Source organism: Macrobrachium rosenbergii, chromosome 20 (assembly GCF_040412425.1).
Source record: "Macrobrachium rosenbergii isolate ZJJX-2024 chromosome 20, ASM4041242v1, whole genome shotgun sequence".
NCBI classification, from domain to species: Eukaryota; Metazoa; Arthropoda; class Malacostraca; order Decapoda; family Palaemonidae; genus Macrobrachium; species Macrobrachium rosenbergii.
Genome location: NC_089760.1, coordinates 27047597 through 27072500, shown reverse-complemented (window position 1 = coordinate 27072500; position 24904 = coordinate 27047597). Strand labels below are relative to the sequence as shown.

At 34.6% G+C, this 24904-nt stretch overlaps 1 protein-coding gene across 1 annotated transcript in view; it reads right to left on the bottom strand.

Annotated features, from left to right (window-relative positions):
- LOC136848926 (uncharacterized) overlaps window positions 1-24904 on the bottom strand; it is a 501001-nt gene that overhangs the window by 32582 nt on the left and 443515 nt on the right. The window lies entirely within an intron of this gene.

The following is a 24904-nucleotide window of genomic DNA, read 5'->3' as shown; positions in this document are numbered from 1 at the left end:
CACAATATCCTGCAAGAGGAGGAGTATTTGTAAGGCGAAGGAGAGCGGAGCAGCATACCTGAAATGTATGTTTTAAAAAAAACGTCTGTATATATACTCCTAAGGCACACTGTATCCTAAGTAAATGCGGATTTTTCTTACTGTTATATGAACGGATCCCTTGATTTATGAATTCGAAATGCCTTATTGCTAAGTGCCCTCAGACGAATTACTAGGAATTACAAGTATGCGTTTTTGAGGCTGTTTAGGGACGGAGAAAGGATGATAATCTAAAAGGAATAAAGTCATCTGGGAACGAGGAAACAAGATGAATAGGTAATATGAGCAGTATGTGTTAATATAAAGATAAATATAAAGTAGAGGATTCTAAATAAAATTATGGATATCTAAACGAAAGATTATAGGACCACGCTGCTACACTAAATAAAATAGCGGTAAGCTATTAAGGTACTTCTTTATGTCCTAGTAATGGAAGACTTGCGTTAGCAGATATATTCAAAGTACTAGTGTGGGTAAGAAGATGAAACATTTGATGTAATGCAAAGTGCAATTACTCCACAACCTAGTGTTGTTATCTATCCAAAGTTCTGGGATTAACAATAAGATGTTCTTATGGGGTATGGAGGGGTGGTGGTGGTGGTGATGGTAGAGAATAGAAGTTAACTGCTTCTTAAAAAACGATAGGTTATAGATGAGGATAAAGTAAATCGGATGGGCGTTCCAAACCTGGAAGTAGGGGGAAAGACACGGTTAATGAACTCTGCATTCCGACAGGTACTGATTTCTAAAGGGTAAATTAGAAAAGCGATAACCTGACGAAAGTTACGCAAGCTGGACTCTGTAATTAATGGATAGATTTAACCAACAGCTTCGAATTTTCTAAATATTCAGAGACATAGTAACCCCCAACCCCCAGCGTTGTTTCTTATAGGGAGTAATAGTTTATGATCTTATTGTACATTTTACACTCTCTCCATTGTTTGTACCTTGTTCACTTAAGAATACCAAAAACAAGGCTTCTATGAATGTTCTTATTTTCTACTTGATACTTACGTATCATGTTGTACATGCTACCTATATTTTATCATCATTATTTATAAAGGGCAAAGGTCCATTTAAAACTAACCCAAAAGTCCAGTATTTGTCCCGGAGGAAGCTTTCACCGAATAAAATACCAAAGGGTGAAAAAGAGACCAAATTTATTGCAGCAGCACGGTCTCTAGTGCCCCGAAGCAAAGGGAAAAACAAATGGAAATCACCAGAGTGAAACTTTAGCGAGAAAAACACAATCATGAGCAAAACGAAAAATGCAGATGCACTTACAAACAACGAACAATACCTTTTATGCTTGTGGCTTCTTTAACTTCTTTTTTCCAATCAATTTATCACAGAAGTTTTAGAAGAGTTAGATTTAATCTAACTCTTCTAACTTCCATCCTTAAAGAGCTAAGTGAATGATTTCCGGCCTGGATGAGTTCCTGTCTAACTCTCCATTCCTCTTCACGTTTCCATTTGGGACTCGGCTTTTACAGGGAAATTTACTTCGATTAAAAATACGAAATAAACAAGTAAAAAATGCGCCGAAGTTTCTTTGGCGCAATCGAGTTTTCTGTAGATCGTATAATCAAGGCCACCGAAAATAGATCTATCTTTCGGTGGTCTCGGTATAATGCTGTGGTGACCTGTCATATATCGGTTGCCAGATGCTGTCGATTATCGGCCTAACTTTAACCTTAAATAAAATAAAAACTACTGAGGCTAGAGGGCTACAATTTGCTATGTTTGATGATTGGAGGGTGGATGATCAGCATACCAATTTGCAGCCCTCTAGCCTCAGTAGTTTTTAAGATCTGAGGGTGGACAGAAAAAGTGCGGACAGAAAAAGCGCGGACAGAAAAATGTGTGGACAGAAAAAGTGCGGACGGAAAAAAGTGCGGACAGAAAAAGTGCGGATAGAAAAAAGTTCGGACAGAAAAACGTGCGGACAGAAAAAGTGCGGACGGACCGACAGAGCCGTCACAATAGTCTTCTTTTACAGAAAACTAAAATAATTTTTTCTTTTTTTGCTCGGATATGTGAGCTGCAAATCGCTTTTCTGTACTGCTTTTGTTTCTGGTGGCGTCGAAAAAATTCGCCATTTGTGAGTGTGGCAAACGTCGACAGACAAAAATGGTTTGCCTTCGAATTTCATTAAAACTTTCCCATCTTTTAATGTTGAACTTTTGAAAGGAAAGATCTGTTCCCCGCTGCCAGATGCCTCACTCTCTAATTTGACTTTCTATTTCAAGCCTTCTTGCTAGGAGAGAGAGAGAGAGAGAGAGAGAGAGAGAGAGAGAGAGAGAGAGAGAGAGAGAGAGAGAGAGAGAGAGAGAAACATGACTCCCACAGTCACGTCATAATCACTGTGCTCTTAAATATCTACAAGTTATTTAAGAAACTTCCTAAACTTAACCCTCAGAAATTAGGTAATTTCAATCAGGAAACTACTGTGGCAAGTGAAATTCTCTACGATATCTAATATTGCCAGAGAAATAGGTTAAGATCGTGTTAAAAATAAGTTTGGAATATTATACTACATCCAAGGTTGGGGCGGGGATTTCCCTTTGTAAATAGTTTATGCGATCCTTATCTTTAAACTCTTTAGTGCAAATTGCCCTGAATTATAATACACAATTAAATTACTTTTCTTGGATCTCCCTTGCTTAACATTATTAGTTATGTATCGGAGGAGCTGATATATGCAAATCTATTTAAGAATTAAATCAGACCTTAATATTCTTAAATGGAATAACTTATGCGAGGTCCTTTTCCTTATCATACCTTATGTGAGATGAATTCATTGGCTTAGTATCTTTTATCTGACTATGCAACCAAGTAATGAAGTATGCCTATTTGTACGTTACGAAAAATATTAATTTTTAATGCAATTTTTCGTCGATCTAAATATATATATATATATATATATATATATATATATATATATATATATATATATATATATATAGTATATATAGTATGTGTGTGTATATATATGTGCATAAATAAGTGTCTATGCATAATTAATTCAAAGAACATTTAGTGAAAAAATCATTTTTGCATAATCTGTCTTGTTACCTGTTGATGACTATGACCTATGTTAGTAGTTTATGTACCTGATGACTCTATGACCCTATGTTAGAACTCCCCTTAGTTTATAAGTACCAAGTAGCCTCATTTACTTTGTTGACTTTCCTTTTGTCTTATAGACCCACTAAAGAAAATTGTTTTGAAAATAAAGCATGAAATTATAGTCTAGAGGAAATCCATAGAGCTCATAAATAGCAATGATTGTGACATCTAACTCAAAATCAATTATCCAAGGTTATCCTTGAATACTCTCTCTCTCTCTCTCTCTCTCTCTCTCTCTCTCTCTCTCTCTCTCCAAATTCAACTATAAAGCACAAGATCTATATTAATGCAAAACTTGTCATTCAGAGAACTCCTTCTCCTTTCCTCTATAAAGCTTACTCTCACAAAGGAAATCATATTTAACATTCTATTTTTCACACTTCCCTTCCCAGGTCCCTTATCAGGGTCGTTTCCCTCGGCTTTCGAGGTCCTTATCCCTTAAACGCCTCCCTTCTCAACCCAAGATACCACCGGCAGCTTCCCCTTAACTCCCTTTAACCCCGAAATCCTCTGCAGCATCTCCTCCTCTCCTCTTGACACCCTAAGACTCTCTCTCTCTCTCTCTCTCTCATCTTAAGATGCAACCCAATATGTTCCCCATTTCGCCTTCCAAGACGCCTCCCCATCCCCCTCCCCACAATCTCAAATATTTTTGTATCTTTCCCGAGAGTCGTTATCATTTTCCGCTTTCCCATGTGCCAGTTTCTCGGTCTGAATTTCGTGTTTTTGGATTTGACTCTGATGAATGATTTACGTGCGTAATACTTGGTCTATTATTATTATTATTATTATTATTATTATTATTATTATTATTATTATTATTACAAGCAAAGCTACAACCCTAGTTCGAATTATCAAATTCTACAAGCCCAAGAGGACCCATATTTTTCTGCATATCTCTATTGACTTTGAGAGTTTTTCTTTCCCTTTTTTTAATTTGAAGTTGTTTCCAGTCTGCTGTATGAGAGAATTCAAAATAAAATCTACTTTTTACTACTGTACAGTCGGACAACCAGGGAGACGAGTGAAAAATATAAAAGTTGTACTTATATAATTCATACTGTTGTACTTAGTATTTTTATAAAGGATACAGGAAAAATATTTTAATGCATCAGATCTTAAACATGCAAGTGGGCATGACATAGTTATCAAATTGCCGCTGTCTCTTAACATTATAAGCTTCCTACTGAATAAAAATTCTGATTTCATTTGCCTTACGTTTTTCGGATCATTAATTACTTAATCAGTTGAAGCTGTAACAACGAATAATCGATATTCCTTTGAAAAAAAAAAGTAGTAATAAATATCCTACCTTCTTAGATGGAAGGTTCAGCTTTTGTTTGAACGGTTGTTAAATTAAGTTTCAGCACAAAATACCTCGGCATTGAATATAACTGATCACTAAAGCACATATTCTCGGCGTCTGATCACCTAAGTTAGCATTTAAATGCAGAACACTTTTTTTTTTTTTTACACAAGTGGAAAAGGAGAAGGTTTTCGCATGAATGATATTCTTTTTTATATATAAAAAAGTTTAAGGGACAGGTAACCATATAGCCTAACCAGGCCACAACTCTGATTAGAACCTTATAAATATATAAATATATAAATAAAGACCCGCCTAACTAACCTTGGATAAGTACGAATACAGAGAACTGGAACAAAACGTCAGTGTTATAAGCTGATTTTAGATTACCGGAAAATAAAGTAATTTCATTTCATATAGACATTGTGTCGATTTCATATGCATTTTACCACAGCCGAAACAGATCCATTCTTACCACCGAGCGAGGATGAATTACAATGAAAATGAGAATAGGAAATAAAAACATAAGAATAATTTGGATAAAAATTAATAATGATGCACTTGGGTTGATATAGAAATCTCATTACAGCTGGAGAGAGAGAGAGAGAGAGAGAGAGAGAGAGAGAGAGAGAGAGAGAGAGAGAGAGAGAGAGAGAGAGAGGATTCTTCTCTCCATTTTCCTTTGTATGTCATGGCTGATGAAAGTGCTGAGCTAAGATTAAAAGTGATTAACTTCTGCTTCACGAATATCCGCCATCTCGCTGTCTCCACCATTACCGACGAGGGTCCAAACAGCTTTAAACTGAGTTTGCGAACAAAGGAACTTCATCTCACGAAATAAGGCAAAGTTTATTTACAAAATGTCTGCGCGATTTGTGCGGGTTGGAAGCATTGTGCTTTATTCCTTTCAATCCGTTGTTTTTATGAAGTCTCACGATCTTGTTCTTTTAACCGAACAAACATACAAATGGGCAACTACCAGATGAGTAGCTTGTGCGACTTTTAATCAGTGTAATGTATTTCTTTTTAATCTGCCATTTTTATGGACAGTTTCTTTGAAGCGAGAACTCATACAAAGGGGACATCTATCAAAGGAATATTAATTATTTCAAAAGTTACTTGTCATATATATGTAATAATTCTATGCAAACACCATGCAATTGTTATCTCCGATTCTTGTTTTTGTCACCTCTCACCTTTTGTGTGTTTCTGCGTCATTTTAAAGTCAAGAATAACACGTAACAATAACAGAATGGAATAATCTTGAATGTACATGCTATCTCATACACACAATAAGCGAGGTAACGTATTTCCAATCCATCATCTAAATGGCCTATGGATTCTGAATGTCAACAGTTAGGCGCAGTCAAGAACAGAGAAGGTAATATATGGGCCTATATTAAACGCACAACAAAGCCCCCGTTTGGTATGTATGGGATGCTAACCATGTTTCCTAGACAAATGGGAAGATTTGTGCCTGGTAACTGCTGACATGTTCTGAATATCTGGCGAAAACCATTTCGTTAACTTGAAATAACACATTGGAACTAACCTCATAACAACATTTACCCAGCGATTTATAATACTTTGAGGCCTATTAATTCAGCACATATTTTCTTTAAATGTATAAGGGGAATAATTAATTGAGAAACCTTGCATCAAGTATTGCAACAGAGGAAATATACCCTTTTATCAGTTGTTCTCTTTCCGTCTTGATGGGGGTTAGTCTAATTACCTTTTCGTATTTGTCCATGCAAGTTATACATTGATTACTAGTATTATCAAAGGACAAATTATACATTGATTACTAGTATTATCAATGTATCATTTTATTAGCCCTCTTGGAGTTTTTATTCTAATACGGTTTTTTTTTGCCGCGGGAAATTGCCATACAAGGCAATGGTTATTTTTGAATTACAATATTTGATCTCGAATGGGGTTATGAAACCAAAGATGATAACTTTGCTAGTCAACCCGAATCGTTCTTATGAAACGATACAAACAAGCACAGGATTAGTCCATAGACTTGCACCATTTGAAAGTGATATTTAAATTAAGGTAACAGTTCACTCTCTACTATTCAAGCTTTATGATACGTCGCTTCAGGAATGTACAGTTATTAAAAATAATGGAAAATCTATGATTTATGAAAAATAAACGCGAAATTATTTTTCACAGAGGGAAAAAAATAAAGTTTATCCTTCAAACAATATTTGCAGTCCGAGGGCATTAAGTCATAAATGTAATAACAACACAAAAACAGACCTTGGAAGTCTGTGTGGGCGGAAATGGGCCACAATAAGACCCGAGAAGCTAATCGAATGAAGGAGTAGCAATTACGAAATCAAATGAAGTAAAAAAGAATTTCATCGAAGCCCGGTGGAAATGTTTGGATTTCTTAATTGCTTTAATTACAACACTCGCTTCGGGATATTATATCCGAACCACGCTGATGTTATCCTAAGCAAACATGCATTAATGCATGAAATGCTAATTCGGGCCTTTGGCCTCTGCAGGATGAATTTTGCCTCATCTGCATCTGATCCCCCAAAAGGCTGACGTTGGGAAAGGCTTCGGAAGCTGACTCCTAACGCCCTAAAATACTGTTTTGGTCTCGGGTCTCATTGTTTCCCACTGCTAGCTGCATCTCGTCTCCAAAATGTTTTGAGAGTCTTATTATTTTCACTATTTTTTATTTTTATCATGGAGAAGTTTAGGGTTATAAAATTCTATAGAATTTTTTTTAATACGTCTGCTGACTACTGTATAAAAGTAGGTGTCGATTAAGCGGGAATACAGGATATAGTCTTGATTTCTATGGAATACACTGGTTCATGTTTTGTAAAAGTCTTTTGGAGGAAAGAGTATTTAATTCTGGAATAAAACTTCTACTATTACTGGCTTCATAATCATCAAAATCATGACAATGGCGCTTTCTTTCCATATTCATTCTAGAGCTCGATATGTGATGAACGCTCCTTATTATCATAATAATACGGTAATTACTCTATAACTATTTCTCTTCTCTTCCATCTCCGATGAAGACGTAGGATTTTCACACATTCACACCTCACCACAGGACTGAGCTGCGCAGGTTTATGCGTCTCTTTGTCATGATTCCTGCCTCACGTGAAGTTTTCAACGCATACTTTTCAATCAGATACGACTAAGCTTTTGTAAAAGATAAAAATCAGATAATCATCACAGGTCTGACCTGAGAATAAGTTGATTTATATACCTTTAAAGTATAAAATCGTTGTATGCTGAGCGTCAAGTAACCTCGGCGTGAGGGCTAAGAGTATATCTTTTCGTTTATGAAGATGATAATGCCGATGATATCGTTAAGTTTAGATGATATTTCTTTTGTCGTATCAGCTGGAAAAGAACTATCACGGAACTTTCTAAAACATATATACATACTTACATAAACACACATATATATAAAATAATATATATGTATATATATATATATATATATATATATATATATATATATATATATATATATATATATATATATATGTATATGTGTGTGTGTGTGTTTGTATTTGTAATGTTTAAATTTGTACATGTTCACAAACACACAAACACACACACACACACACACACACACACACATACATATATATATATATATATATATATATATATATATATATATATATATATATATATATATATAATGTTTTTAGATAATGAGGATGCGGGAGGCAGGAAGTATCCGGACTGATAGAAATTGGGTAAATTTTCCCAAAGTACGAAAATCAATAAATGTACTATGAGGAAGAAAAATTGTGATTTTGCCTTGATATAAAAAAATTCAAAGAAAACACAAAAAATTACGTTAATGCGTAAGAAGATAAAAAACAAAAGGAATAAGAACACAAAGTAGGCATAATTATACCAGAAATGCAAGAAATATGAGCAGCTGTCCTCAAGTTCTCGTAATGAAAGGGAAAGGGGTGTATATGATACTTAGTGAAGCCATTATATAAAAAACTGTGAGTTCAGAAAATAAAATTGCCATTAAAATAGACCAATAATGTAGGAAGCTTAATTTTCCTTATTTAGTGTTGCTTAATATTAGTCAACTAGCAGTTTTGAATTATGTTGCCTCTCATGTTCATATCATGGAAAATGAACATCAAAGCGAGATGACAAAAAAAAAAAATATAGAATTTTAGTTTTACATGTTTGCTCTTCCTGGCAGTTATATATAGCATCTTTTAACGTTCGTTTAGGAGACTTTCTAAATTCCTCTCATAGGAACGAACTCCTCTGGAGCAGCAGGAAAGGCGGTCTCCTTAGCGTAAAGGTTAAAGAAAGACTTCATAAGACTAAGTGAAATATGAATGAAGTTTCTCGAGTAAAGTTCCCCGCCGTCAGATAAATGCTGAGAAGTTTTCTTATCTCAACTCTCAAAATTATCAACTGTCTGCTTTTATATATATATATATATATATATATATATATATATATATATATATATATATATATATATATATGTATGTATATATATATATATATATATATATATATATATATATACATACATATATATATATATATGTGTATGTATATATATATATATATATATATATATATATATATACATATATATATATATATATATATATATATATACATATATATATATATATATATATATATATATATATATATATATATATATATATATATAAAATATATATTATATAAAAGCAGGCAGTTGATAATTTTTGAGAGTTAACTCAGCATTTAGTTTTTCCAAAAAATAATTATACCTTAGTTTTACCAGACCACTGAGCAAGCCCGAGAAGAACCCTAAAAGGGTTCAGCGGTCTGGTTAAACAAATCATTTGTAAATAAATAGCTGACGCCGGGGGAACTTTACTCAAGAAACTTCATCCATATCTCACTTAGTGTTATGAAGTCTTTCTCTAACCTTTACGCCAAGGAGACCGCCTTTCCAGGCTGCTCCAAAGTAGTTCCTATGAAAGGAATTTATAAAGTCGCCTAAACGAACGTGAAAAGATGTTATATATAACTGCCAGGAAGAGCAAACATGTAAAACTAAGTCTATATTTTTGTCATCTCGCTTTGATGTTTATTTTCCATGTTGAGGATACGGATGATAGGAACATGAGAGGCAACATAATTCGAAACTGCTAATGAACTAGTTTTAAGCAACAGTCGATAATGAGAATTAAGCTTCCTATATTATTGTCTACTTTAATTGCAATTTTATTTTCTGAACATCTTACTCATAATTTTCTATATAATGGCTTCACTAAGTATCACATACACCCCTCTCCTTTTCATTACGAGAACTTGAGGGCAGCTGCTCATATTTCTTGCATTTCTGTTATAATTATGCCTATTTTGTGTTCTTATTCCTTTTGTTTTTTTATCTTCTTACGCCATAACGTAATTTCTTTAGTGCTTTCTTTGAAATTTTTTATATCAAGGCAAAATTACAATTTTTCATCCTCACAGTATATTTATCTATTTTCACACTTTGGGAAAATTTACCCAATTTTTATCAGCCATGAAACTTCCCGCCTCCGCATCCTCATTTATCTAAAAACATCCTCCACGACTTTCATCACCAAGCCCTCGAGAGAGGACAGAAAATCCTTATTACGCTCGAGAGGCTCATCCTCCGTGACACGAGGAGACATGGATGTATTCCAGAGTAGAAGGATTCGTTAGGACTTCCTGTAGTTTCCAGGAATATACTTCAGAGTGCAGTGAAGGACTCTCTACAACAACACCGAAGTAGGCCGTGACACAATCGCCTTTCTTCCCTAACGAACGCAACGGGTGCGTTCTCATTAACAGCGAGACGGAAGGCAGTTCGACTTGTAAGTATCTTGTCAATACGTGTCATGGGTTTCTCCGCATGAACGTGGATGGACATGAGACAAGCAACAATTTTGTAAGTATGCTTAAAGCAGGAAGAAAGTACTCATAACATATATGAGCTTTTCAGTCGAGAAACATGCCAAGTGCCATTTTAAAATATAATAAATTAAATAAAAAAATACTTTGACCCAGGATGGCGCTTGGCATGTTTCTCGACTGATAGCCTCATATTATCCACGGGGGATTTTTTCCATATATAGTAGTGATCTCCAAGAGAAGTGCATTTCCCAGTGTACCTCTTTTTAACTTTGTCTTGTACTTTGTGTTGTATACTACTGAAGTTTTTAATTCTCTTGACTTAAATATTAATCTCCTTTTTGCATTTCATTCTGCCTGGTTGAATTGAATATAATAGTTGTCCAACTATTATATTCAATTCGTTTTCTTTTATCCTTTCGGTTCACAATATTTCTTAAATGGCAGCATAGTTCCCATTAAGTTGTGGTTGTTCTTTTATTTAAGTCAATAATTTGAAAATTGTATATTAACAAAGCAGTCAAGATATCACGTCTAAATCTGCTCGCTGACATTGTACCTCGAAAATATGTTGAAATATATTTCACGAAAGCGTTTGGTATCTTCATATTTCAACTAATGCCTGCGTATTAAATATATATATATATATATATATATATATATATATATATATGTATATATATATATATGCATAGTATATGCGAGAAATGCAAACACATTTCTGCCACGAAAACGAACCCTGAAAAATCACGGATACGAAGAAAAAAGATTTAATATTTTCGCGAAGAGCACATGTGACTTCTCTTACAGCTCGTACCCTATTTTTTTTTCTCGCCATTGAAAACGGCTGACGGTTGTCATGACAACCAAGAACCGCTGCCTTGGGAATGTTCAATGAAAACCTCTTCCCTCTCTGAGGTAAAAAAAAAAAATTGGACCACACATGAAATTCTTTTTTTTTTGTTTTTTGAGAATGAGTCCCAGACCAACAGCTACAAAAGATTCAGAAATGGAGATTCCTTTGTGCTTGTAATTGATTGAGTCAGAAAAATATGGGTATGTGGATGGAACGTTTAGCAGGCAAGAAGAGTATTGAAAGACTTAAGACGTAAGCACCTTGCACCATAAGAGAAAAATATGACATCCTTTGAATGGCTTCAGTTGAAAACAAATCAAAGCAGAACATGAATTAATCTCCTACTCATGTTTGGCCAATTATGACACAGAGACCATAAAAAGCAAACCAATTATTCTTATTGAAACTGCAAAACTGAATGTTCCAATGTGACTGGCAAAGAATAAAGAATTGTGGTACAAATACAATTGGTTCATCCGATCATTTATTTACACAAAATACCAATCCGTAAAGAATCATCAAATGAATAAAGACTGAAGAATAAGCGCGCCAAGGAAAGTGTTCCTAGTCTACATTTTTAGGAATGGAACATTGCAACAAGATTATGTGACAGGGGACAGATCAAAGTTCATGATACTGGTTATGCGGTTAAGAGTGACTGTATATTGCAGTATACGATAAAAACCCAAAACAGTACATACCAATACAGATATTCGGTCGTATACTCAAAGCGACTGGTTACATCAAAACAGCTCAGGGCTGGAAGATTCCTGTAATTTCATTCTAAAACTTTAGCTCAGAATTCAGCCTTGGAGAATTCCGGTAGAAATTCGGAATGGCCGGGGGCATGTTTAGTCGCTAGAAAAAGGGAGAGAATTCGAAGGGACAAAGGCTTATCGTTCAAGTGCTGAGGAGGTATGAGGAGGTACACCACAATTCCTCAATATCTGAAGGTTCCGTTAAGGGGTAAAGGCTTGAATGAACATTTCTGACAATAGTTTTCTTTTTAACTCAGAGCTTTAGAGAATAAGAGTTTTGAAGTCGTTTATTACTGTTTTCTTAGACTAGCCAATTTATAACCTCATTTTTTTATAAAGAAAAATATAAAACATAATTCAATGCTCTTACTTTTCTTCATGTTTACATACCACAATAGAGAATTGTCGAAATTTTCTCTCTTAAGTTGAAGATAAAATCGTGCCTTTTTCGTTATTACAGACAAGTTATCAGGCGATAACTATTAGGAAACAATTTATCTGTTTATGGAAGCAATCTTCTTTCGTCAGCTTTTTTAGTTTTCTAAAAAGAAAACTATTGTGCCGGCTTTGTCTGTCCCTCCGCACTTTTTTCTGTCCGTCCTCAGAGCTTAAAAATCACTGATGCTAGAGGGCTGCAAATTGGTATGTTGATCATCCACCTTCCAATCATCAAACATACCAAATTGCAGCCTTCTAGCCTCAGTAGCTTTTATTTTATTTAAAGGTTAAAGTTAGCTATGATCTTGCTTCTGGCAACGATATAGGGTAGGACACCACCGGCCAGTGTTAAAGTTTCATGGGCCAAGGATCATACAGCAATATATCGAGACCGCCGAAAGATAAATCTATTTTCGGTGGCCTTGATTATACGCTGTACAGAAAACTTGATTGCACCAAAGAAACTTCGGCTCATTTTTTACTTGTTTCTATTTTTAGTTTAGTTCATATCATTTACACCATCTAATGTAATTACGTAAGTTTTCTGCACAGGCAGTTTACCCCAAGATTCAACCACTAATGAGATGATGGATAATCTTGACACAGACGGATGTTTTGTTTTTCTCTGAAGTACCTCTCAGTTGGGAAAGGATGCTAATTATTAAAAAAATTAATGCTACAAAAAAAAAAAGATTCATTATCAACGTTTTATAAAATAAAAATTTCCTCTCTCTCGGAATTTTAGGAACGTAATGAATACTCTCCATACGCCGTTGTTCTAAATTCAGCTGGCCTTATGCCAGCGCGGCGTTGTACTGCTGTTTCCATATCTTCTACTTCTCAGAGTAACTGCTCTTGTCCCTTACCATCATGTACGAAAAATGACATCGATTAATTGGTAAATTTAAAAAATTTTTTCTTTGGGTCTCTTGTAAGAAAACAAAGAAAAAAAAAACAACGGGAGCAATTACTCATTTAAACTGCACCACAAGAATTTCGTCCTGGTATTATGAATTTCCGCGAAGAAAAGATGGCTAATATTGCATTGCAAATATTCCCTGAGGGTTTTCTGTGGCGAAAAAGGAAAAGACGAAAAAAGCCGAGAAAGTTGAAATCCGTCAACTCGAGGAGGAGAAGACCCAAGAGAGGTAATGGAGTTACGGACCCAAGGCTGTCCCCAATTTCCAGCGATACGTCTGAGGAAAGGAAGTGTGACGCTGCCATCACGGGTTGCTCCTTTCGACCTGGGCTTTCCTTTTCCTTTTCTGGCTCAAAATAAATCTTTTTTTTTAAAGGGTGAAAGAAGTTCTGGTGAGATGGGAACACCCTGGCTAGATTAGCTCGTCGTCTTGTATGGTTGCTTAATCCCCACACCTCATAAAATGTTAATAATGCTGTCTTAGCGAATTACACGATCTAGTTTATGAGTCAATGTTTTTTACGTCAAAAATATTGCTTCAGAAAATAAACACTGATGTCATATTAATTGAATGAAACAAAAAGTTATGAACCGAAAAAAGTCGATCTAAAGATTTTAAAATTTTTTTCTCAATTCTGACCAACAAAACTTAGATTTTCCTTTCCCCTTCCTTGGCAAAAGTACATTTTTTTTTTTGTAATGGTTGGATGGATCTAGTAAATATCATGACAGCACTGGCCGGTGAACATTTCTAAACCGATATTTTGTGTCAATTTTGCTTCCAGATCTTTGCATCAGTATTGTTTTAATTGAATTAAACAACATTCTGGAAAGCGAAAAAGAGCCGAAAAACCAATGAATCGTTTATCTTTTTCTTTACTTCTGACCACCAAAACCAATATCGTCTGTAATTAATTTTTCTTTATACAATTTTATTCGGAGCGTCTGATAGATCCCAGACTTATCTTTGTAATATATAATATTTTATTGTATATTTCTCCCCAAAAACCAAAGAATGGAAATTAGAGCATGCTGCGTTGCCTTTCATCATAAGGTAAATGATAATTTTATTTTTTATTTTATTTCATTTTTTAAAAGAAATATTGCATTTATGTAACTCTTCTCTATAACGATCGGGACAAGCCATATATCTTGTGTTAGCGGGAATGTTTTAGTAATTGCCTCTCAAGAATTCTCTTTCTCAAAGTACCATACTGCGCGTGTTCCTGTAATTTCTGTAATGCTTACAGACTTCTGAAGAGATTACAGTGCCAGTGACCAAGGCTCAAGCGTTTCACCTTCCATCTTCAATTCCATTTCACTCTTGGTTACTTCCGCTTTGACATATCGGTGGTCTGGACCAATTAAAAGTGATTCCTCGGGGTTCTCTCACACTAGCAATTAATTTCTTGGGAATCGACGGCTGCAAGGGCCTTTAACCTATTTTCATAAGTGCTATCTCTCTCTCTCTCTCTCTCTCTCTCTCTCTCTCTCTCTCTAGCCAGTAGCTCACCTTCGTCTATCTTTCTGTCTGTCTACTTGTTTACATTCACGCTCATTTATGTGAAGGAATAGAGAGATAGAGTGATATGTGTATCCCTTTAAGTAACTTGCATAAAGAGCTCTCATGGAGCAGCACTTGTGCTACGTATACGTATTTATTTATACATACACGCACGCTTTACACGAACAAATCTGGAGGCTTGCTTGTCTTTATGCCTTAATAAAAAGCTGTTCTCTCTTCATATTTTCATCCAGAAGCTAAGTTTCCACGCTCTAAAAGAAATTTTTCCAATGGAAAGTTTCTATCTGAAACATTTCTGATTTGCATTTCTGTTTTGAAATTTTTAATTTCTTTCATTTGCTTAGTACATCCAAAATGTCTTAACATAACCATGCTTAGACTTCTCCATAAGCCCTTCATGATTAAACACCCATCACACCAGATTCTGTGGTCAGTATGTCATTCTCATCAGAAGATCGATGGTGATCGAGTTTGCATGACACAATCTGGTGTTGATATCCCTCTCCATGAATACCAAGGCCATACAATGGGGTGGGACCAGCCTTCAAGCCTATCAGCAAAGGCCCTAATACAATGCGAGGAACTTCGCGTATTCCTGCTCTAACACAAATCAATAGTTTCAGCTCTTTTTATGACAGGTGACTCCTCGACCCCACATCAGGTCTATCATGATTCCTATACATTATGACAACCAGTGTTATACATAGTCCGTGGGGGAAAATGGAGAAATATGTCTTGGAGAATAAGTTGCGTTATTTGGAAGAGTTAGGAGAGAAGGAAGATATAACAAGTAAAAAATGCGCCGAAATTTCTTCGGCGCAATCGAGTTTTCTGTACATCGTATAATCAAGGCCATCGAAAATAAATCTAACTTTCGGTGGTCTCAGTATAATGCTGTATGAGCCGCGGCCCATGGAACTTTAACCACGGCCCGGTGGTGGCCTGGCCTATATAGTTGCCAGAAGCACGATTATGGCTAACTTTAACTTGAAATAAAACAAAAACTACTGAGGCTAGAGGGCTGCAATTTGGTATACTTGATGACTGGAGGGTTGATAATCAACATACCAATTTCTAGCCCTCTAGTCTCAGTAGTTTTTAAGATGTGAGGGCGGACAGAAAAAAGTGCGGACGGACGGAAAAAGCCGGCACAATAGTTTCTTTTCAGAAAACTAAAAAAAGGCCAGATAGATGGCGTAAAAAGGGGTAATGAAAATGAAAAGCTGTGAACAACGAGAAACGCATGAGTGAGTGTGAGACAGAGGTGAATGGCATGAATTTGCGTACAAGGAGTCAGTTCTGTGGTCGACGAGTATCAAGATATTTATTGCATCACAAGAAATTTACCTTCAGCACATTTTCGATCTTCGCTCACTGTTATCTGCAATAATAAATACTTTTAAAAAAATATGTTCTTTGGTGTTTCCTGTGATACATTTTCATGACCTAAATCCTTATTCATATGATTGATTAACTAATTATTTTGGGTCTTTTTTTTTTTGGCGTCACAGCCATGTAACAGATGGACATTTACGAGACGAATTCATCATATTTCTTTACGCCAAAAGCAATTTAAGTTTAGTATGCCCGTGAGCTACTTAAGCGGTAATATTGTCGACCACATTACGGTAAATAGTAAGCAATTAACGATTTTATGGAAGGTAATTGCAGCCATGGTGCCATGGCGTAGGCGGTGACCTTCACTCCCGAGTGAATTTACTCACAATTCACGATTAATGAGTGAGGGGAAGGTCCTCATTATTGCTCTTAAGTCCTAACGATTTTAAAATGTTTTAATGGAAGACTTTGTAAAGTAAAGGGAGACTTATAGATTTCTCGTTATATCGTAATTTCCCGGTTATTGATAACAATTAAGGTCCAGGCGGCTTGCTATTAACCTTTAATGACCTTAATTTGTTTGTCCTTTCTTTTAACATTCTGCAAATGCGTTTGAAGGGCATTTTTAATAAACGATCAGCTACTGTTAAACTGTAAGTCATGTATTAAAACCATTCAACGTTCCTCTTGAGAATAAAATTATAAATGAACAATATATTTCTTTTATTATCTCCATGCTTGTTTAACTTCCCTTGGAAGGAGGTACAGTTCATTTAGAAAACAGCTGATTTCCTAAAGTCTCGTTGACTATCTCAGAGAGAGAGAGAGAGAGAGAGAGAGAGAGAGAGAGAGAGAGAGAGAGAGAGAGAAATGTTTATGTGTGAACTTTTCTCATATATATACATATATATATATACATATATACATTTATACATTTATATATATATATATATAAACATCTACAAAACATACATATATGTATCTATATAGGTTATATATAGTATATATATATATATATATACATTTTATATATGTATATATACATATACACACACATATATATTTAACCATATGTATATAAAAATCTACATACACATACATATATGTATATATGTTATATATAAAATATATATATTTTACATCATATATATATATATATATATATATATATATATATATGTATGTATGTATGTATGTATGTATGTATGTATGTATGTATATATATATATATATATATATATATATATATATATATATATATATATATATATTCTTATCTTTTATATATATATATATATATATATATATATATATATATATATATATATATATATATATATATATATATATATATATATATATATATACATACATACATGTGTATATATACAGTACATATATATGAATGAATTTTTATCACATCACCGTGATTTATATGTACAAGCATTAAGCTACAGATGTCTTTTAATGTCCAATTCGCTCTACCTCGGAAATAATATATGTATACATATGCATACCGAAGGGGAACCACTATAGTTGATAAGAAGTTCGCCGTCTCACGGGCTCGAACTACCGAGCACGTGAACTCACGACGTTCAGTGACTTCTTAGCCCATCCAGCTATCAAGAAAGGTGTAAGTTGATACCGATAATCTTGTACAAATCCCCATCGAGAGCAAGTATTTGCAGCCCGTGAGACGACGAACTTCTTATTAACTATAATAATTCCCCTTCGATATACATATACATACATAGGTTGTTTCCGAGGTAGAGCGACTTGGATATTAAACGGCATCCGTAGCTTAATGCTTGTATGTATGAATCACGGTGATGATAATAAAAATTCATTATATATATATATATATATATATATATATATATACATACATAAATTTTTATATATATATGTATATGTATATATAGTATATATATATATATATATATATATATATATATATATATATATAATAATAATAATAATAATAATAATAATAACATGGCGCAAGAATATTCAGACCACGATAAGCTTTGAGGGTTAATTCAAAACTCAAAAGTATTTATTCATTTTAACTCCTCAACTCCAAAGTACCTAAAGACAGGGGAGGAAACTTTACTGTACTGACACGTAATTCCTTATGCAAATGACGCCGTTGAACTTCGCCCTAATAAGAAACATCCAAATGAACCTCATTATCTCGGAGGGAAAGATTCCTGGACTCCGAAGCTCATCGTATCTCTAATTAGCCTCCGGTTACCGAGCGCACACCTTAGGCGACTTTTATTAATATACAATTAACAAGTACATCGTTAACTTGAACAGTAGCATTCGCTAATTAACTTCGCCCTCTGCTGAAAGGATGTCAAATTAATTCTTTAGCTTCGGAGACGCTTCAGAAGTCGGGGTAAGTCCATTCGAGCAAAATTAAATACAGTCTCCGACCGCTTGCAAAATACAGCGTTACAAAAGAGATAATGTAAAGTAAGCCTGGATAGAAAAGCCTTTTAGAATTGATTGCTATGAGGTCAAGTGAAAACATGCGGGGTGGAGACAGAGTAAACTCAGGAGGTAAAATTTAGATTGATTCATCCCCCAGAAACGTTAGGAACGTTTGACCAGGTATCTCCCAGAGGTAAAGTCATCGATCTAAACTGACTGCTCGACCGAATGTTTTTCTTTCTGCGTCAGGAATTCTTCAGTTTATGTGAAAAGTCCTTAAGAGAACGGAGTCTCCATGAACAACACTTAAATATAATTACTACAACTATTATTACTGTTACCAATAATATCAACAATATCGGGAAATGAAAGTGAAAAATTATATATAATTACTAAGAACTATCTATCAACCTGATAGAATTACTAAGAACTATCTATCTACCTTATAGAATTACTAAGAGCTATCTATCTACCTATCTATCTATCTTTATGTATTCTAGGGCACAAAAAAACTACATGAAATGAAATATTAGTAGTATTCTCTTTCATATCCTCCCATTTTTCAAGTAGGGCCATGGGAAATTGGGACACTCCTAGCAATTGCTTTCAAGCTGACAGAACTTAATTTTACTCTTGGGCTCCTTTTTGTTCCAGTCAGTTAATTCCTCCCGAGTACTAAGCCCACAAATGAGGAGGGGAAATCAGGTTTGCAAAGTCTGGTCATAATGGTGATAAAATGTAATTGCATTAACTATCATTCTTATTTATACGACGAGGACTGTACTATATTTATCTGTATATCTGTATCACCGTTTCATCTCTCTCTCTCTCTCTCTCTCTCTCTCTCTCTCTCTCTCTCTCTCTCTCTCTCTCTCTCTCTCTCATTAGCAAGGATATCTGAGGGAAGCGTATCTGCAAGTATGAGCTAGATAAAAAATGCAGTTAAGAGTTTGTTGCATATGTATATATGTATATATATATATGAATATATAAATATATATATATATATATATATATATATATATATATATATATATATATATATATATATATATATATATATAAATACACACACACACATACACACATTATATATATATATATATATATATATATATATATATATATATATATATATTATATATACACATACAGTATATACATATATAACGTATTCAAGAATTATGTATCTCATGCCACAACAACGAACTTTCAATCCACCGATGTCCTTGCGTATGAAATGGTTAAATGAAGACACTCTCCCTCGAATGAACCTACACTTTGCTTAAGAAGAGTAAGGTTACCGCTTGCCTATCGCCATATCAATAGCCCAACTTCCCACTCTGGCAGGTGTGCAGTTTGAATCCCACCCTGAGGTGATTGTTTTTACAATTATTTTAATTTTCGAATTACAATTTTTCAGTGAAAAGTTTATCAGAAGGTATAACAATACAATTTCGCAATAACTGCTAAACATCAAAGAGCTTGACTAATGCAAATTGTAACCACCATGACAACTTTCACACTTTCGTCCGTGATTAATGTAAAAGAAGATGAATGAATGTAAGGTTAATACTTATGCTCTGCGAAATAACATTCTTTCATGGTGCATGCGCAGTTGACAAGAATTTATTTCGAATCCTAGTCGAGTAGTATTTACCAGTCATATTTTTCATTCTCGAGAAAAAAAAAAAAAAAACTTTCGTTTTTCCTGTAGAAACAGAGCAGCCATTCCTTGAATAGCCCTGCCGTACCCAATAACCTGATTCCTGAGGAGGAATAGGGCTTAGGGCTTTATTTCTATTTGCTTTCGGTGCCAGTGGACTTGGCACGTGGGGCGGTGAAAAAAGCTGCCGAGCTTTTGTTTGATTAATCACGAATTTTGTTCCTCGTAGGTTCGTGTCAACTGGATTTCTAATATACCTCTAACAAGAACTGTGTCAACTGAACCTTTGTGTCTTCTCTCTCTCTCTCTCTCTCTCTCTCTCTCTCTCTCTCTCTCTCTCTCTCTCTCTCTCTCTCTCTCTCTCTCTCGGTGGAGTAATATATTTCTAGAAAAGCGAGGAAGAAAGGGAGAAAGCCAATTAAGAACGGAAAATATTCCACAGTAATATTTTGAGATTCGCAGAATTTACAGCAATATTCTCCCGCTTAAGGTCATGTGTATGTTTAGACTAATTTGAAATAAATGGCTTCGCTACAACCGAGGTCATTCGGATCGTCACAAATGTGTTTCGCCTACATAATATCTGTCCTAATATAGCTAGTTCTCATGGAAGAAATCACAGCTGCCTTACTGAATATCTATTTTATGATTTTCTTGTCTCGTATTCAAAGGATGTGTATTTCCCTTCTCAAGGACGTTTGTTTACCATATCTTCATCCTGTTCTCTAGTTCGTGATTTCAATAATGACTTTATCCATTCTCAATGTGCAGCAAACTGTTTCATAAAATACATAGAACATGATACATTTAGGTGATATACTGACGAGTAGTTTTAATAAGTGAAATAATAATATTGGGACACCACACAACGTATTAATTTTTGTACCTTATGAAGATGCGTTGCCATTATGTACTGCTTTGAATTTGACTTGATTACGAGGAGAACTATTAATTCAGAGCAAACTGTAAATAAATTATGAAGCGGAAAGGAACAGAGAAATATGAAAGCATTTATGCTTCAACTGGACAACACCACCTTTCCCCCAGGGCAAACTCTCTCCTTTCCTTTCATTACCCAATATCACAACCACGTACGTTGCCTCCTTATGGCTGGGAAGTTTGAGTTTTGCATGTCCCATGCTTTATGAAAAAGTAGATATAGGGCGTAAACCAGTGTAAACATTTTGGTGTTATTATTTCACGTCCCAAAAGGCAAAGGAGTGCATGTTCCTCTAGATCGATAGCGGCTGTGTTTAACGAGGCACGTGGCTCTCTCCCCCCTTCAAGAGCTACCTCTGTTGGTGTTTACATCATGGCCGAGGTACAAAGGGTTGGGAGTGAGATCTAATGGATTTAAATATCGCTGACGGACGCAGTAATTCAGAAGGCAGACTTTGTGTATTTGCTGAAGGAAAGCATTATCCAAATGTTGTCCTATTAACATTAATCTAAAAGACTATACTTTTATGATGCCCCCCACTGAAATACGTATATACTGAGTCCTCACAAACATTTTCAGCTTCTAACAGATGCCAATTAAAAAGAGCACGCATAGTCTAATATTATCTAAAATAAAAAAAGAATAAAAGAAATAAACAATGTAACATTAAACTTTTCCTCGTTTTTCTTTTTCCATCTTGTCTATTATCAAATCAACCCACCCTAAGTTCTTTTTCAATTTTTATGCTAGTAGCTATTGCGGTCTACTGACCAGAGACAATGGCATTACCAGAGCCACAATAATAGAAAAACCAGTAAAGGCAAGAAATCTACAAAAAAAAAAAAAAAAATTAAATAAATAAATAAAACCGAAAAACTTATATTGTCTAAACAGCCATTCATATCTTCATGGGAACCCAAAATTATAGTTTTACAATTTCTTCCCTTTTCAATATTGCTATTTCTCTCCGTTTTCTCTCAGATATTGAGATTTTTTACTCAAAGCAAGAAGCTGTTATAACCGTCGTGGATCAGTTGGTAGCGCTCTTGCCTTTAATTCGAGTCATGGGTCTCTTGCTTTTTAGTTTTCCGTAAAAGAAAACTATTGTGCAGGCTTTGTCTGTCCGTCCGCACTTTTTCTGTCCGCCCTCACATCTTAAAAACTACAGAGGCTAGAGGGTTGCAAATTGGTATGTTGATCATCCACCCTCCAGTCATCAGGCATACCAATTGCAGCCCTCTAGCCTCTGTAGTTTTTATTTTATTTATGGTTAAAGTTAGCCATAATCGTGCTTCTGGGTCGCGGCTCATACAGTATTATACCGAGACCACCGAAAGATAGATCTATTTTCGGTGGACTTGATTATACGCTTTAGCGGCTGTACAGAAAGCTCGATTGCGCCGAAGAGACTTCGGCGCTTTTTTTCTTGCTCTGAGGTAGAAATTATCTCATACTTTAGTACAAAAGTGCGTGCTGTGAGAAAATAACCTAGTGGCTACGGGCGATCATTCTTCCCTTTCTATTACATATTCTATTGTGTAAATGGGTATCTATGGTACTATGTACGGTTGCTGGGTTATATCAAGCACTGAATTTAGTCACTCCACGTCGAGTGTTAAGTATAAAGGCAATGTTATCAAACCATGTTTTGTGGCTTTTTACATAGTCTTGTGGTAATGCTCTATTTATGGAAGAGCAGAGTTCATGGGGAACATTGTCCTTTGCTGATTTATTACTTGACTGTTTATCTGTTTTGTATCAGCTTGTCCACCCGCCTGTGGTGCTCGCGCATGGTAACACTGCTTCCCGGGTTTTAAATAGTTACGCTACGCTATGTGTAAGTTTTAGGTAAATAAAAGGATATCTGGGTGTACATTTTGCCACTCAAAAGTGTTTTAATAATTTACCGTATGCGAATTACACCGTTAATATTCGAAATGGGATATTGTTATTATTATTGAATGTCAGCTGCCTTTTCGGGGTGGCGAATGGAACAGCCAGAATAGGTGGCCGGAAAATTGCTTCTCTCGCTGTTCACTACGGCAACAATAATGTACTGATTTTATGTAGCAAAATTATTATTATTATTATTATTATTATTATTATTATTATTATTATTATTATTATTATTACATTCAGCAATAATAACAATATCCTATTTCGAATATTAACGGTGTAATTCGCAAACAGTAAATTATTAAAACACTTCAGTTGCAAAATGAACACCCAGATATCCTTTTATTTACCTAAAACTTACACATAGCGTAACTATTTAAAGCCCGGGACGCAGTGTTACCATGCGCAAGCACCACAGGCATGTGGACAGATTGAAAGAAACCGAGTATAATCTGTTGTTTTTTATTAGATCTAGAACGAGGCAACTTCACTCTACTTACATTCCTCAGGCCTTTTCATTACATCTGTCACGTTTGAGCATGCAGTTTTAAAGAATTTTGATAATAATAATGTTTTCCTCACAGGTTGCATTGATCACAAATAGCCACATGGGAATATGCAAGGGGACAATCATTATTCGGATTTTGTATGCCTCGCTTAATGAAAAAATACGATAGTTCTTTTCCACTCAGGATGAAATGAGTCTCTGTCTTTCTACTCTACTGGTTGTATATACCCCCAAAGTCACTCCGCCAGTATGCCTGTCTTTTATCACTTGATCAACTCCAGGCACAAAAGGCACCAGCATTCCCGAATCTTTTGTTGCCGTTTCTTTGAGGCTAATTCTCAGAGAGGAAAAAAAAAAAATGAAAATGAAAAGTTTCGAAGAATTTTTTGTGTGGCACATATTATTTTTTTTTTCCAGGGGAAAGTGGAAAGGCATCAGTGAATAGTCCGGAGGCAACGGTGCTTTGTTGTCATGGCAGCTGTCATTGTTGTGAATGGGTCCGGAGAAAAAAGCTGCGAGTTGTAAAAGAAGTCACATGTGCGCCTCGCGATAATATGTGGAACAGTTTTTTGGTCAAAATCTTTTATATTTTTTCCTTGGGGTTATTTCAAGGGTTTGGATGTGGTTGTACTGCTCTTGCAAATATATATATATATATATATATATATATATATATATATATATATATATATATATATATATATATATGCATATAAATAAAAATATATGTATAATATATATATTTATATATATAATTATATATACATACATGTATACATGTATATATAGATATATGTGAATTATATATATATATATATATATATATATATATATATATATATATATATATATATATATATATATATATATATATATATATATATATATATATATATATATATTCAGTAACTGAGACATATCGAAGTATTTCTACCCATTCCTAAAGAAACAAATCAAATAACATTTCATCCTCACAATATTTAAAGAAGAAAAATAGGAATTCTGTTGGAAACCTAATTACAACCAAACTTTCTTAAAAATATCATTATAGCATAAATCTGAATGAATTCCTAGTAACTCCTAATGTAAAGTACTTACTAAGGCTACCAAAAATAAGATTGAATACAGTAACGTACAACCCTTAGCTTGAAAAAGGGAAGAATATTTTTTTTTCGAGAAATGTACAGACTCTCCATAAGGAATTTTCCTACTTTATCCCCCTAATAAAGTTTTGCTATTAAGCTGATGT